Raw genomic sequence first — 18,610 nt, 5'->3', positions numbered from 1 at the left:
AAACTACTGTTCAATCTCAGCCTTACTACAGGATATGTACCCAAAGAGTGGCGTACAGCAACAGTGGTGCCTCTCCACAAAGGTGGTGCCTCAACGGATCCTGGAAACTATCGCCCCATAAGCCTGACTAGCTTGGTCTGCAAAGCTATGGAAAGGATCATCATGGACCTCATAAATAAAGATATTGGGGACCTACAGACACTGGATCCTACCCAGTTTGGCTTTGTTAAGGGCAGATCCTGCCTCTTAAACCTGGTTGATTTCTTTGAAACAGTCACCAAGGCCATTGATGAGGGGAAGGTGGTCCACACAGCCTACCTGGACCTCGCAAAAGCCTTCAATACAATACCCCACTCGGGCATTATAGATAAGCTCACCAGCTTAAATATAAACCCCTATGTCACTAGATGGGTTGCAAACTGGGTCAAGGACAGAACCCACATGGTTAGAATTGCTGGAGCCATGTCAGACTCCAAACCAGTTACAAGTGGAGTCCCACAAGGCTCAGTCCTGGGGCCTCTCTTGTTCGGTATATATTTCTCGGAGGTACAGGCCAACACAGAAGGACTGTGGCTGACCAAGTTCGCAGATGACTGCAAACAAGGCACCATAATCGACTCTCCAGCTGACACAAGCATCCTACAAAAGGGCCTCATAGAAACAGACAACTGGTGCCAGAGCCATTGCCTCAAGCTAAATGCCAAAAAGTGTATAGTCATCCCCTTTGGCAAAAACAAAGTGCCCACAAATTACCACATAGGTGGTAATCCATTAAGTATGGAAAAAGTAATTAGGGACCTGGGGACCCAAGTTGATAGCAATCTCTCATTTGAAAACCATGTGGCCAAAGTGGTTAGAAAAACATTTTATATAGCCCACCTAATCATGAAGGGATTCACATCTAGATCAGGGGAGGTCATCGTGCCTCTTTACTCATCCCTCATCAGGCCCATAATTGAGTACAATGCCCCTTTTGGGATGTACCTTACCAGACACCTGCAGCAACTGGAAAGACCCCAAAAGTACCTCACCAAGAGGATCAAAGGGCTCAAACAGATGCCATATGCTGCCTGGTTAAAGAAACTCCAGCTCTACTCAGTGGCATACCGCCTGCTCAGAGGCGATCTGTCCCTGACATATAAAGCCATGTCCAACCTGGAATTAATGGACATGCTGCACCTCAGAAAATCCAAATCCCATCGAGCTATGTGCTTGAGAGACTTGAACCTCAGCACTGAAATAAATAGGACATACTGGAGGGACAGATTCATAACCTAGAGGCTCCCTTCACTCTGAAATAAAATCCCAGTCCAGGTTAGGCAGAGTCCCTCATTGACTCTCTTCAAGAGGAATCTTGATGAGTGGATGGGAGATCATAGGTTTACCCTGGGTATCACTTCTGTGTCACTGTTAGACAGAGGCACAGTATACTAACCTCGAAAAAGGGCATAGCAAAATTCATTTAAAATGGGTGGCGAAAGCCAAACACACTCTGGCTAGTCTTATAAATGCCCTAGGGCAGATAGCCTAGTATGAACCTATGAACCTATAAACTTAATTTGTAATTGCAAATTGTGAAAAACCCTATCAGGGAAGTAACAAGCCATCATATTAATTAACATACCATGTATTTGTTTGTTGTTGTTGCTGTAAAATCTGGCCATGATATAGTAATACTCTGTCAAATTTCAGGTCACATTTATGTGCAATGCTACTGCTTCTGGGGAATTTCTTAATTCTTGACTACCTCAAAAATAAGTAAGAGCCTTATAAGCACAAACTGGAATCATGCTATAAATAATCCTGACATGCTGGGAAGAGGCAGTTTAAAACAAATGCTTAACACCTTTGATATATATAGCAGTAACAGTGTCGTAATAAAATCTAAATACAGTCAAAGATTCAAAACAAACTAACCACAGTGGTAGAATTTTAAATAAACTATACAAAGAAATAGCCATTTTAAAAAATAGAAGGTGTCCTCCATGCTCAGATAAATCCAAGCCTAAATGAACAAAATGAACCTTTCAAAATTAATTTCCAAAATAAAGATCCTTTTATGGAATTAAACTCACTACCAAATAAGAAAAATAACCATTAAGTCTTTTATAATTAAATATGGGCAGTAGGGGGTTCCCAAAACAGTATAATCCTTAAGATCAATGGCACTACACATTATGAAACTCATGACCACAAAAAACCTTCTAAGTAAAATTATCACCAATTTTAGCAACCCATTGTACATGTGTTTCATTATTGCACCCCATGTATCATTTGCAAGGTTAATGAAAGGATAAGATGGAATTAGTTCACTTGGATATATTCAGTTTACTATTCAAAGCAAAGCTCATGCTTTCAAAACCTGGTCAACTTTGAAGAAGTCATAGCTGGAGTGGATGAGGGCCTCTTGGTGCATACATTTTATCTGTGTCACAAAGCCCTTGATATGATCCTATACCTAGGAATCATCGATAAACTATATGAGGTCAGGATTAATACTTATGTAATCTTCTGTATTTCCAGTTGGGTCTTGGAAAAATCCAGCAGTTGAGGATAGGTGACTAATTCCCTGCACCAGGTTAGGTAATTAGTAGGGTACCCAAAGATTCTTTATTGGTCCTTTTCCTTTTCTGCATATGTTTCTCAGATGTGTAAGTTGATATGAGCAGTCTGTAAATTACCATGTTTGCTGACAAATGGAGAACTGGCAAATGTGTCTTGCCCTTTCTCGTACTTTGATACTTTGATACTTAAGCCTGGTTTAGGTAAAAGACACTCCAAATGTAAAAACAGCAACCTGAGTACAGGAAAATACAGCACTGATACTATTAGAAAATAAAGTTCTTAGTATCTATTATATCTTCAGGCCTCATAAGCTAGAAACAGTGATTCAGGGCCTAGGTCCAATTATTGATGGAAATTTCTCCTTTGATCAGCAAATTGCTATGGTAGTAAAAAAAGGTTTTTGTAGCTTATATGACACTTAAAGATATTGTTAGTCACTCTGACGAGTTCACTGTATATATCAGTATCCCACTAGTTTGGTGATTACTGAAGTACAATGCCACCGACAGTATACTCCTGACTAAAGATATGGCTCAACTAGAGAGGAAGAGATATTCAGGAATGTGAGCATTCATCAAAGGATAATTCTTTGATGAAAGGCAATGTGCAGGCTTTATCGTAGAAAGCCACTTTCAGTGAATGGGAGGCACTGTACTTTCTCAACTGTTGTGCCACCTTGAAGTTGGTATATTTAAGTTAGGGAGTGTGCGAGACTTCCCCCATATCGGGGGACTGCAAAAAAAGATTGTTCTCAGCTATGTATGTTTGTGCATTTGTCTGCTGAGAATAAACCTTTGATGAATAATTATGAATCCAGATATTCCTCACTAAGAGGGTTAATGGAATTGGAAGCCTGAGTTATTCAGACAGGCTAATAAAATCTGTCCCTGTTCTTGGTCTAATATTGTCTCACTGACAGGTAAGCTGTACATTGCATTCTAGGACATGAAGTATCTCCTCCTATTCAAGTATGTGTGTCTGAACTGAACAGATGAGAGAGCTAAAACATATCTGTACAATAATTTTTAAAATATTGAATAGTAGGACTTAAGTTCAGCACCTTTGTTCCCCTTTTCTTACAAAAATGTCAGTTGATTCCCACATTTAAAAAAGACATACAGTTAAATGGTTATACATGAATTCCAACAATGGAAAGAAAACATAATGTGGGAAGAAGAGGACATGACCAGCAATTCAATGGAGCTTAGTTTAATGTTATATTAGAAAGTAACTTTGCACCGAAATAGACTGGATGACAGATGGAATTTATTTATTCATTCATTTATTTATTTAAATTTGTTATACAGGGCAGAGCACCGATCACCAATGGCCAATTTCTGTCTCAGCCTGGGAATGTCTATTGAAAAATTAGAACTTCAGGGGGCTTGTAAGGAAGTCTGGGGTTTCTGGAGAGAAGTAGTTCGGAGGAGCAGCTACCTTTCCAGGCTCCAGCACTCAGACAGATTAAACAGACTAATAGTGTTCTTCTTTTGACTAGCTTATTTGATGTAATTTCATTTCATTTTCCAGACGAAGTACAACTGTATCATAAGGAGAGGCTGCATAATTCTATGACTGGCTCACTAACCACCACTGCCAATTATTTTAGAGTCCATAAAACAGCTTGTCTGGACTTTGAGAATTCTCTCCCTGATAAACCCCCCCTAGACACACACACACACACACACACACACACACACACACACACACATTTTCACCTATACTTTCTTTCTTCCTCGTCAGTCTAACTGGCCATTTAAATTACAATGCTTGAAAATTATCTCCTTTATCTTGCTAAATACAGATATGAAGCACTCATTCAGCATTTCTTCTTGCTCAATAGCATTTCCCAATGTGCTCCTAGCATTTTCTAATACATCAAGGCCCTGTCAATTCTTCCTGTGTTTAGTAAAGCATTTCAGTAATCTAATTTGCTTACTGTCCACCTGTGTCCACAGTAATTTCATCACTCTCGGATGAACTCTGCTTCTTTCTCAGTTGCACTGCCATTTTCTCATCTTCACTCCCACAATTTCATTTCACTGTAGTCTTCCTCCTTTTACCAAACCACTATTCCTTTTGCTCTTCTTAGACAGGCTCATGTTTTTCTGTTGTCCCAATACAGCACATCACTCAATTTATTTCATGCTCCTATCCTGGTTACCATACCATTTACAATTTTAATATGATTAACAATAACAGTTTTTGCAGTTAAATGGTAAGCCATTGTATATATTATATTTGAAACAGATGCTTTGGACTGTGTTTGATTCAAAGCTGGATATGTGTTCCTTGCAGTGCATGCTCTACTATGTTCTTTTAGTAAATAAATATTTATTATATTTTGTTAGCCTTGTAGTTACACATCTTGTGCAAAATTAATTATGTGACCCATATGCTAGACTCAGAAAAGAGGCAGAGTCCTTTGTGCATGGCTTGTCTAAGTCATATTACATTAGCTGTCAACAAAGGATAAGTACCTTGCAACACCTGACGTGTGGTAAGAACTCACATCCTGTTAATAAGTAACATTGGGGATAGTCAGCTACATTTAATAATTATGTCATGCAAATATTATGATAATGTTCTTATAATGTGCCCCTGGAAAGAAAGCACTACAGATGGCATCCTGAGTGTGCCAGTGTTGACTGTTAAGCATGAATGCTATTCAAGGAGTTCCATTGATTATAAACAGTATATGTATAGTAACTCCCATGTATCAGCTCCAAACAAGTGATATCATTCTTAAATAACTCAGAAATGCACGTTCAATCAAATACCATCAACAATGTGCAGGCAAAATTATATTTTTGATGTGAAAAGTAACTAAACTACCTTTGAAAGTTACACTAAGGTTTAAAAATATAAAATAGTATAATACAAGATTGCATGCTGCTCTAAATATATAGCTAACACAGTGCAGGGTAATTTAACACACAGATTTTGTCAGCTTTTGTTTTAGTTCATATATAGTATTTTACACATTTTATACCCATTGGGTTCCTTTTTCATCCATTCCTCTTAATCTGATTTTTATACTGTTGTTAGGTTCTGTCTGCCAAGCAATCCTACAATCCTATTTTTATATTTTTTCTATTTTTCTGCTAACTTGAATTTACTGTGATTTTTTCCCATAACCTCCCTTCCTGGTTAAATTCAGTTGGATACTTTAACTTGTCATGTAGTCTGAATCCATTTCCGACTGGCATACATATTTTTTAGGTATGGGACTTCAACATACTCCATGAGAGTCTGCTACATTCCTTTCAGATTTTTCAGTGACATCGTGACTTTCACATTTCTTTATCATGATGAATGAGACACTTTAATATTCTAGATGTATCTAATAAATGCAGTAATGCTATCCTGGCTAAGCAAACTGCAGGAAATACACTAGTAATCAGATATTTTACTTTATGTAAGTCTGTATAGCAATTGAAGTATGCTGCATTTGTTCAAAGTCAGATATGGATGTTTACTTTATTTTCATTTGTTAACTGGGGTAAAATACTAATCCAAATAGATCATTTTCAGATTCAGCCAAGAAAAAACAATGCAGGCATAAAAATATATTAAACTATGGTAAAATATAATAACATATAATATACTGATTAAATGGACCGTTTTCAGATTCAGCAGAGAAATGTAATGCAATCATTAGAATATATTACAATGTAATAAAATATAAACAAAATCGTACATGCAAAGATCAGTATGTTCAGATGTCATATCTTATTTATGGTTGCACATAAATATATATATATATATATATATATATATATATATATATATATATATATGTGTGTGTGTGTGTGTGTGTGTGTGTGTGTGTTCATAGGTTCATAGGTAGGTACTAGGCTATAGATTAGTTACATGTGCCTCTGTCCAGCAGAGCCACTGAAGTGATCCCCGGGGTAAACTTCCTGTTTCCCATCCACTCGTCAAAGTTTCTCTTGAAGAGTGTTACTGAGGAGCTCTGCCTAATGTAGATTGGAATCTTGTTACAGAGCATGGGAAGTCTCTGGGACAGGAATCTATCCCTCCAGCACATCCTATTTATTGTTGTGGTGATCCCTAGAGCGTGTGACTGGAGGGGATATGGTTTTCTTTAGGTGGAGCATGTCCATCAATTCTAGGTTGGACATGGCCTTGTATGTCAGGCAGAAATCACCTCTGAGTAGGCAGTATGCAACTGAGTACAGCTGAAGTTTCTTCAGTCGAGCTGCATAGGGCATCTGTTTGAGACCAGTGATCCTCTTGGTGAGGTACTTCTGTGGTCTTTCCAGCTGTTGCAGGTGTCTAGTAAGGTACATCCCAAATGGGGCATTGTACTCTATGATGGATCTGATGAGTGATGCGTAGAGGGGCACAATGACCTCTTTTGATCTGGATGCAAACCAGTGATTAGGTGGGCCACATAGAAGGATTTTCTAACCACTTTGGCAATGTGATTATCAAAGGAGAGATTACTATCTACTTGGGTTCCCAGATCCCTTATTTCATCTTCCGTATTTAGGGGGCTACCACCTATATGGTAATTTGTGGGTACTTAGGGGATGGCTGTGCACTTTTTGACATTTTAGCTTGAGGCCATGGTTTTGACACCAGGTATCTGTCTCAGTGAGACCCTTTTGGAGCACGTCTGTGTCAGCCGGAGAGTCCATTATAGCCCCTAGTTTGCAGTTGTCTGTGAACTTGGTCAGCCATAGTCCTCCGGTGCTTGCCGGTACCTCTGAGAAGTATATTCCAAACAGGAGGGGTCCTAGGACTGAGTCCTGGGGAACTCCACTTGTAACCAGTTTAGAGTCATACCTAGCTCCCTCAACTCTTACCATGTGGGTTCTGTCTTTGAGCCAGTTGGCAACCCATCTCATAACATAGGAGTTTATGTTCAGGCTGGTGAGCTTGTCTATAATACCAGAAGGAGAATGGTGTCAAAGGACTTTGCAAGGTCTAGGTAGGCTGTGTGGACCACCTTCCCCTCGTCTATAGCCTTGGTAACTGTCTCAAAGAAGCCCACCAGGTTTAGGAGGCATGATCTGCCCTTAACAAAGCCGAACTGGGTAGGGTCCAATGTTTGGAGGTTCCCAATGTCTCTGTTAATGAGATCCATGATGATGCGCTCCATAGCCTTGCAGACCAAGCTAGTCAGGCTTATAGGGTGATAGTTCCCAGGGTCTGTTGTGGCTCCACCTTTGTGGAGCAGAATAACCGTTTCTGTGCGCCACTCTATGGGCACATAGCCTGTGGAGAGGATGAGTTTGAACAGTGTGTTTAGGTGAGGGGTTAGTAGGACGCAGCCTGGGACACCATCCGGTCCCATTGATGATATGTTTTTGGCTTTGGAGAGGGCTGTTTTAACCTGAGTGTCTGTGATTTCAGGGGCACTACATTCGTCTGGTATGGTTATGGGCCCTTTTGGGGGTGAGAGAGGGGTGAAGTTTGCACTGAACCTGTCTGCCAGGATGTTGGCGATATCAGTCAGTTCAGTGTATTTTGTGCCATTCTCCACTAAATCTGAGCAGATCTGGAAATTGCCACTTAGATTCTTGACATAGCTAAAGAATGCCTTGTGGTTATCTTTAGAGTCCTTGGCAATTTTTCTTTCAAAGCTCGCCTTGGATGATTTTATGAGGGATCATAGTTTCTTGCTGATACTGATCAGGAATGTCTTGCCTTCTTGGGATTTTGCTCTTTTTTTACTAGTTTCCTCCTTCTATTGTATAGCTTGTTTATGGCAGGGGTCCACCAGACTGGTTTCCTTTTCTTGGAGGAGTGAGTCTTGGTTTTGTTTGGGATAGCACCATCCATGCATTCTTGTAGGTGCCCATAGAGTGCATTAGTAAAGGATTTTGCAGCTTGGACAGCGTCATCCTTTAGCATGGGGGCTTTGAAACTTCCCACCTCGGTCTTAAGTAACGTGAAGTTTGCTTTTGAAAAGTTTTTCATGGTGGTTTCTTTGACTGGGGGTGGGGGCGGAATGTGGATATCCACAGTGATTAGTTTCTGGTCAGATCCAACCATCAAGGGGTTGACCTCTGGTGTGGAACACTGGTCGCCCATGTTGGTGATGACCAGGTCCAATATGTTCTCACCTCTGGTGGGGGTGTTGACCAGTTGATCCAGGGCATTTGAGTTTATAAATTCTAGGAAATGTTGGGAAAGAGAGTTAGTACTTGAGTAGTTCTCCCAGTTAATGTTTGAGTAATTGAAATCACCCAATATCAGGGTGTTTGGTAGGACCTTTATGTTTTCCAGTGTTTCCAGAAATGTGGAATGGGGGTCCTGGGACATGGTGGGTGATCTGTAGCAAGCTACAATTTGAACTGCAGTTCTGCCCATTGTTAACTGTGCGTGGATGATCTCTGAAGCATCATGCTGTGCCACTAACCTGGAGGTGTGGGTATTCTTGATGAATATGGATACGCCCCCGCCTTTTGTATTTTGGTCCGGGTTTTGTGGCCGAAATGAATGGTATGAGTTGTAGCCTGGTAGTGCTGGGGTGCTCTCTGGAGCCTTAAACCAGGTTTCTGTTGCTGCACATATATCGATTTTCTCCATACTGAGGAGTGCCTCGAGTGCATGCATTTTGAGGTTTAGACTTCTGGCATTGAGTAGCATTACCCTCAGTTTTTTGTTACTTGTGCTATTTATGGTGGTGGGTTTGTCTTTTCAGCCTTGCCTAAAAAAGGTACTATAGGGATGGCAAAAGCCTTGGCCAGTATTCAAAAGCCTAAGGGTGACAGGTGCAAGCCATCTCTAGCGAAGCAGCGTGGCTTGTCGAGCATGTCATCCCAGGCTGACAGATACTGGATTCCCTTTGAATAATACCAGAAGCTTAGCCAATTGTTGAAAATGATAATTTTTTCATTATACCGTGGTATCATTCTTGGTGAGGGCAGGATGCTACGCAGGGTCAGGGTCATACTGGCCTGGGCTACGTGATCAGAAAGCTCCTCCATGTCTCTTTTCATGTAGTGCAGGGAGGTATGGCTCAGGTCATTCACACCAACATGGACAGAGTCATATTTGTACTTGTTCTGGAGTGACCTGAGTGCTTGTGTTATATGGCGGATCCTGGCACCTGACAGGCAGCTAACAGTAACCTTCTCCTTGTTCAGTGGGACGTCAGTGTTCCTGACTATAGAGTCACCTATTACTAGTGTGTTGGGTATGTTATTTTGCTTTGCCTTAAGGGCTGTGATTGCGTGGCACATTGGTTTTGTGAAGTATGTGTTTCATGGTTTGTGTTGGGGGGTGGAGGTTACTTGGATGTCTGCTTTGGAAGTCTCTGTTGCTTTTGCAGATTTTTATTTAGAGCCTCTGAGTATGTTTTTGTGTATTTATGTGTGTTTTTTGCCGGTGCTGGTTTCATACATCTGTGTGAGACTGGTGGTGTGATGCAAGTAATTCCCTTCTCCTCTTGATTGTCTTTTCCAGTCTTGGGGTTGAGAGAGCTTAGCCTCCAGTTTGGCTGTATAATTGCAGCTTTCACATATATTAGTGCTTGGTGGTAGGAGGAGAGCGTTGTCTGTGTATATGAGGCAGTTGTAACATTGCCTCAAAATGCCCAGATTCACCAGTTGGACTGGAGAGTACACCTGAAACTGCCCTTTGGACATAGGTACAGTGAGCTGTTTTACTGATTGGCTGGTATGGTCAAATAGAGAGCCTTGTCCTTCTCTACAGTATAGGGGGATCTAGTGCTAAGGTTTATTAGTGCTTGCTATGAGTTTTGAGCAAGTGCCAGGCTGAGAAGTGAATGGTTTGAGTGCTTAAGTTGAAAGTTTGTCTAGTTCCAAGGGAAAATTTGAAGAGTACACTTTGTGGAGCCGGGAATAATTATACCCTAGCTAACTGGCACTGTCCAGCGCGCAAAACCACACTAATGCGGGTTTTATAGTAGGAAAATGAAAGAGATAGAAATTAGCCCAAAATGGCCAATAAACTACTAATTCCTGAGCTGAAACCACTCCTCCAGGGACAGATAGGCTGCTCAAAGCTCCCCTCTCTCACAGGTGAACAGAGAAACTTCCTTCTATCCAAGTAAGGTGTGTGCAAACACAGAAACTATATATATATATATATATATATATATATATATATATATATATGTATATATATATCAGTCTACTTCTAAATTTTGTACTTTCAAAACGTTGACTTTCTTATGGTCAACACCATAAGACTGAAGTTATGAAACTTCGAACCATTTAAATGTAGACCGCCATAAAGCACAGAATGGTATATTTACCATTTTCCTCACTGTAATGCGATCTCAGAGTTGGTATATTTAATTAGCAGGGGGTGTAGAGGGTGCAGGGAGCTTGCCACCTGCAAAAAATGTAAAAAAAAAAAGTTTTGTTTTTTTAATTTTTTGTAATTTAAATTTTGAAGATTCAAAACTTCAGTCTTATTGTCTCAACCATAAGAAAGTCAACGTTTTGAAAGTTTGAAATTTAGAAGTAAGTAGACCTATATATATGAATATATATATATATATATATATATATATATATCATCATCATCTTCTTTTGGCTGTTCCCATTAGGGGTCGCCACAGCAGATCATATGTTTCCATTTCTTCCTGTCTTATGTATCACTGCGATCCGCATGAATGATTTGGCGAAGTTTTATGCTGGATGCCCCTCCTGACGCAACCCACCCCATTTATCTGGGCTTGGGACTGGCACAAAGAAATGCACTGGCTTGTGCATCCCCAGTGGCTGGGTTTTATATATATATATATATATATATATATATATATATATATATATATATATATATATATAGTGTGTGTCTGTGTGTGTGTGTGTGTGTGTGTGTGTGTGTGTGTGTGTGTGTGATGAGAATTTGTATTTAATGCCATCTTCTTAAGGTCTCTGTACTTATGAAAGCTATACAAGAGTCAGACATTTCAGTGACACTCTGCTAAGCATGATATACATACAGGTCGTATGAAGAGAGAGGGAGAAGAAGGACAAGATTAAGAGAAGGAAATGACTAAGAGCAGAGACGCGATACTTGGTGTGCACAGGTAGATTATGAAAAGGAAGCGGGAGGGGGAGGATATTATTCATCTTATTGTGTGTTGAATTAGTTGGTGCTCTTGAAGAGAGTTGGTTGTCTAGCAGGAAATGGGAATGCGATGATTATGTTTATTTATTTATTTTGTCATGATGCTTTGCTGGAAGCATTTACAAGTAGCATCTTTAAATAGAAATTATAATAATAAAGTTGATATAATTTATAACTATAAACTAATCTTTAACTATGACTGTTATTCATAAAATTTGCTTTGCTATCGTGAAGCCAGAGTTTCTCAGCAGATAACTTGCACTATGTAAGAAGTTACTTGTTCATACAAGGATTATACTCTGAAGGTATACAGCACAAATTCTGTAGTGGAACTAGATTCCTAATAGTTTTTAATAGGGGATTTATGGTGCAGTAATGCTTTTGGGATTACCTTTATCGGTCAGAATATAATCTGGAAATCATATTATATAATGTTATAGTTGATGACTATGTTACTGAGGTAGGATTTCCTATTCCCCCTTAATCAGTCAAGGTGGTCTATGCTGTGACTCCCTTTGGATACATACTTAGTTTCAGTCCAAATACCTTCTCATTAGCAGTGCCAGACTAAGGTCTGGCTGCTTGGGATCCTTGCCTATATATATGTGAAGAGCCCCTCCCCCCAAGCTGAGACATCTCCTAGTTTGAGGATCACAAACCAAACCATCTGCTGTTTTATATATCTAGGTATTTGACTTAACTCAACCTTGGTGGTTAAATCTCACATTGAATTTGTATAAAAACAAATAAACAAACAAACAGGTTAATCCCTCTGCTTTAACATTTCTAGATATCCATTCCCCAACCAGAAATGCATCAGGCTGTAGACTCGTTCTTCAAATTCTATATGGTGTTCTGTACTTTGCACTTGGCCAATAACACAAAATCCCTGTAGACCTTTATGAAGGCATTCTGCGGATTTATTACAATGTCATCAATATGCAAATAGTACTGTTTCACACTGATAGCAAATCCTCTGGCTGGCTGTCTCTAAAAGAAGAGAGGATGTATTTCAGTCTGACTGCTCCTTTTTATGTACCACTTTCTCAGCTATTGTCCCACATCTGTTACCTAGAAAGCAGCCTGTAAAAAGTATTAGAAGTTAGGACAGTGCATGAATAATGATACAAATCATAGACGCCCATGAGTGCATCTTATGTTGGCCGACTGGTCATTCTCTGCCTTTGAATGTACCACATGGGACTACTTCCCTTCTCCTTAGAGCACTGAACTCATCTTTGAGAAGATCTTGTTGTACTTTTCTAAATCTAAGACAAATGAAATTTCCTTTCCCCATAACCTGAATTATTCACAACACAAACTGAACATATGAGTGTATTCTGTAAACAATTTTTAGTTGTTAGGTTCTAAATTTATCAGAAGTTTTAAAGTTGTTTTCTGTTTCTTGTTAGTTCCTGCCCTTTTTCTTAACTGTCCAGCTGGCCATGGTTCCCACTTTAGCTGATTATTTATCATGTGTTCACAGTGTACAGAGAGCTTAGTGTATGTGCTATACTGCACAAATGATTGTGTAAAGTAGAGTCCCACACCACCTTAAAGTAAATGTGTACTGAAGCTAGCATAGGGTTACCACCTGTCCGACTTTGCGAGGGACAGTCCCTCTTTGGGCAGTTGTGTCCTGACAAAAAAATTGTAAAAATGGCAAATGTCCTGAGATTTTTAGGACAAAATGATTTCCTATATTTTATGTAATAGTTGCATAAAATAGTTATTCTGTATCTAAAATACCTAAATGTTATAAGAAACAAAATAAGCAACTAAAATGCTACAAGAATAAGCTTTTATTTAGGCAAAAAAGGTAAGTTCTAACCTTTGTACTGACCGTGGGTATGTGTCGGCCTGTAAAATCTGATGTTTGTACCAAAAATGTTCCACTTTGGCCATTTGAAAAGGTGGCAACCCTAAGCTAGCAATTTACATATCTTAAAATCAAAAAGGAAACAATGATCATTATAAAGGAAGTAAGACACCCATATGAAGTGGTCTCATTAAAAAAAAACGCTGCTGACAAAATATCCCGAGTTAAGGCCAGGGACAGAGAAGTTTTCTGGGTCTGTGCAAATGTATAGTGATGCTATATTTAATTACAGGGATGAATACTAGGGATACGTTGTGAGGACAGGTAAGCAAAATAAAAAGATTACAAGTACCTTTTCTTTTTGTTAAAATAATTAAGCAATCTATCAACACTTTCTAGCATACCTCTTCTTTGCTTCCAACATAACTTGTCCTGAAATTCAAAACAAACTACATCCAGTTCAAAACAGTAGTTTTGTACAACTATTACTGTAAAGTACACATTTTAACCTGACAATATGATATACATCATCAAGTTAATAAGAATATTTAGCTATATACCACATAATCATAAACAACAATGAAGAAATGAAATAAAGCAGATTTATTTCAATGAAATGCATATTAGAAACAGAGAGACTTGATACAATAAAATACATAAAACAACGGTACATACTTTACAAGAGAACTATAGAAATATCCAATGTGATTTAATAGTACCATTAAAATGTTGCAGTTTATGCAACTGTAGCATACCTCTCAACTCTACAGAATTTTTGAAGGCTATTTTGCCGAGGCTCTAAAGTGTATTAAATATTTGGATTGAAGCCTGGTGTTGTTTTTTTATTTTCTTACTTTTGCTGAGTTTGCTCAGTGTTCGTTGTAGTTGGTTATCTACTAAACTAAGTTCCCATCTGCTTGAGTTGATGGTACCTCATATGGTAAATACTTACTGAAAACAGAAGGAGCAGTACTCTGATACCCTGGCCAAATATCTCCTTGTAGAATAAATACCAGCTCAGGTGTGAAAAGAGGACTCTAGCATAGTGGAATGAATACAGTCAACAAAAGATAAGGAGAAAAAAAGAGGAGGAAAAAAGAAACAATTTACCAATACATTCTGGAATTTCCCTCATAAACAAATACACAAGGTGATTATTCACACACACCCTGTACTGAATACAAATGAAAATTTAGAACTAGACCTTATATCTTATCTGGTAATGGACACTGGATTTTGTACTGTCCCAACAATGTTCTCATACTGTACAGCACACAGTTCAGGAGTTCTGACACTTCTCTCAGCAAAGAGAATGTAAGAAAGCAGATGGTCTCATTTTGTCCCATCTAATTAAATAGACTTCCATAACTAGATTTTAAGGTTTTATTAACATGTTCAGCTAACCCACATTTCTGAGGCTGGTATAAAATGTCAAGTGTTCATACATTACTCTGAGAACAATTAGGGTGTCCTAATTAGTAAGACTTTCTTTTTTTGTTGTTGTTTATTAATGTTAGTAAGAATTTCTTGAGGAAGTCCTGCTCTAGAAAATCAGCAATACTAGTTCTCTAGCTATAGCACTGACACTATCTAGGGTGGGAGGTTGAAGTAATGGTTAAGGTGTCTACTTTACAGACACAAGGTGCAGGGTTTGATTCTCACATAAGATAATTGGCTAGGCTTAAAATGGCCCAAAAGGACAGTTCCTTCATAGTGGTACTGTTAGCACTTACTCAGTTTTACCAGTGGATGCACAATATCCATTATGTGTTCAAAAGGGGACATCCACAATTGGGAATGGTGTCAAAGAGTGCTGTCCTTTGATACTGTGGGCAGGCTGCACAAAAGTTTTCTATGTCCCTCAGAATACCAAGCCAGTAAATCTAGCTAACATCTAGCTTTTGCCTTATCCATCCCAAAATCACCTCCCTAAATGTGTCTATGTGCTAGCTTTATTGCAAGTGTTTTAAGAAGCCTGGTATCTGTTCTCTGTATTTTTACTCTGTAGAGCAGGTCATTTCTTACCTCAAAGTAAAAATATGATGTTAGAATATTCTGTTCTGTTCCTTTCATTGCTCATCAACTCTCTACCTCTATGATTTCTCTAACTAAATGTATTGCCTTCTACTGAGCCTTCTTAAAGTGTTTGTGCCTTACCTCCATGCCAGCCAAGTCAGTATTGCTTTTTTCATTACTCTTATTTGAAATGGATGCTGTGGTCTCTTTCCTTAAAATTACAGTTACAAGCTTTTCTTCTTCACCTAATTCATCTCCTATAAAAGGCAGCTCATGGAAACAGTTTTCTTCAGCCAAGACTGCCACCAGTATTCTTTTCTCTCCTTCAGGACTTTTGATGTTTCTTTACTTTTAGAGGCCTGGTTCTGTTTTACTGGCTGTCTGCTTTGGTGTATCAGGGAAACATTTAGAACTCTGCTCAGGTTTCCCTCTTCCTTTTTATTTAGTATGAGGTTCATCTTTTTCTTCCCGAGTTTCTACACAAATTTCTAATTGCATATTCCTAACTATAAATCCTTTTCTTTCAGTTTCTACGCTGATATTTCCTATTACTTTAACAACTGTTCTCTTTTGGCAACAATCACTCCTGTGTTGGTTTTTACACAGTCTTTTCTTATTAATTCACCAAGTGGAACCTTCTGGCAAGAATCACTTTCTCTGTGAGTCTTTATATGACTTCCTTCATTATTTAAATAAAATAAGTATTTTTGACACGACTTAGTATTAGATTTATCTAACCATTTCACACAGATTTAAATCTTAAGTCTTTCAGTTCTACACTATTTTCTTTATTAGGGCTATGAATTGTTGACAGTGTATCTGGTTGAACCCTCCTCCTATAATTTCCATAGTTCTTTAAACTGTGGAAAGTCCTGGCCAACTATCGTGTCGTATCTTAAGTTCTTGCACATATAGTGAAATTTAATCAGTGTAATCATGCTTCCCAAGTCAAGCAATCCCTCCATTTCTTTTCCCTCAACTGCAATAGTATATCTGACAAGTTTAATAATAGCACAGGGAAAGAAACAGATTCTATATTCTAGCAGATAAAATCTCAATAATATCACTTTCTGTAAGTTCACCTTTCATTTTTTTTTTGGCTAGCATCAGCTGTCTTTACAAGTGTGGTATTTTTGTTACTTACAATGCAATACTTGTCTATATGCACTGCTCCAGAAAACGTAAAACAAATCAGATCAACTAGTAACAATCTTTCTTTCTTGCAGTGAACGCAACATATTTTGGTGGTGTCTTCTTATTAGCCCATGACGCAGACACATCTAGCATATGGTTAGAAATTTCAGTTAATAATAAACATGCCACTAAAATAGTTATTTGTTAAGAAGACTTAGGGTCATTGTAGAGTACCCATTTTCTCAAAATATTAGCGGATACCCTTTTACATACATGTACTGTTAATATTTCTAATACGTAGTCACACTATCCCATGAGGTTCTTGCCATAGATTTAAATATATCAAGTCAGCCATTTTCAATTTTACTGGTTTACTGATATGGTCCAGGTATGAAACTTAAGAAACAGGGATTCAGGTGAAGGTTCAACAATTACCCATACTTCCCACTTCACTTTTTGATAGTCTTAGCATCTGCATCATCTAAATCCATGTAGGCCTTCAATGAGTTTCCAGTCAAATAGGATGATATAATCTTAGTCCACTCAGCTTGGGGTCATTCTTCTCAAGCTCCATACCTTTTAACGGCCAACAGGTAGACCTTTATGTCATCTTACTGGTCCAGATTCTTTAGAGGGTCACCATTTTGGGACTCTTGATACAGTGGCTGCTGGTTCACAACTACAGTCATCTGTTGCTATAAAATAAGTAGGTGTTGGTGTTTGTTGCACTCTTCTGCACTAGGGCCTGCAGCAGTTTTTTTTTATTTTTTTAACTTTCACTATTCCAGTAGCTCTCAACCAGAACATCAGTCATACTTTTAGGTAATGTTTAAAGCTGCCATTCAGTTCATTTTTTGAATACATCCCTGTACAGGCATAGGGTATCTATGGTTCAGCATAATCCTTTTGCTGTCACAAGGAGTAAGTGACTGTATAATGTAGGTATTAGGTTTAACTGTTCCTCAGGTAGAAAAGTATTCAAGTCAATACAGCACAGCACATTTCACTATAAAACAAAGCATCTCTTTTGTGGAGGGAAAAAAAGAAAACAGAAGTAGAACATGGCACAAAACACTGTTCTTATAAATGTTAACAGAGCATTTTGGAGTATATTGACACTATTCTTCTAATGGGAAAAGGTAAACTCTGACAAAACAGTCTGAGGTATCTTTATTTAATAGCAGTTTAGAAAGAAACTGTTTTCTGCCTATTGCAAGCCACCTATGGGGACAGAGTGAGAGAGGTTCTCAAGATGAACAAGGTGACATGCAAAACAGTGATTAATGAAGCCTCTTATGATCCAGCTAAGACATATGGGTAGGCTAGAAAGACCTCAGCAACAGTACCTCTCAAACCACAAGGGTGAGAATAGAAGGAACATGGAGAAACCAGGGAGACAGGCCATGAATAACATTGCAAAGTTCAAGGAAACATTATGCAACTCAGAAGGGAAGGAGGGACCTTTCAGACTGTGTTAAACATGGACTGGTAAGTGTAGATCATTGCTGAGCAAACTCCCAGTAGGTGAAAGGAACATTTTAAGGAGTCCTTTAATCTGATAGTCATGCCTTCCTATCTACAAGTGATCTTTTAAAATCACTGAACAATTCATTTTCTTCATTATAGCTGAAATCACTGCAAAGGCTCTAATTCTCTACAGTGTTAAGGCTGTAGGTGTGGATATTGGAGACAGAAATGGTGTTCATATTTAATGCACCTTTCAAAGTGGCGTAAAAAGTGGGGATAAAATCTTCAGACTAGAAAACTTAGGTGGTGACCTACAATTTTATAAAAGAAGGTGTATTTCAGTTATAGTAAGAATCATACTCCTCTGTCTCCCTTACAAAGCCTATGCCAGTGTGCTGGAAAGTTGACTTAAGCTGGCAGGCCTCAAATTCATGCAGGATAATACAGATTATGCAGAGGCTGTGAAAGAAATGAGAGTTACTTAATCTTGCATAGTTGTGTGAGGGACTGTGGCAATTTTCATATTCCATT

This window comes from Protopterus annectens, chromosome 12.part0 (assembly GCF_019279795.1).
Source record: "Protopterus annectens isolate FY-2018-M chromosome 12.part0, PAN1.0, whole genome shotgun sequence".
NCBI lineage: Eukaryota > Metazoa > Chordata > Ceratodontiformes > Protopteridae > Protopterus > Protopterus annectens.
This window is presented reverse-complemented; position numbering follows the sequence as displayed.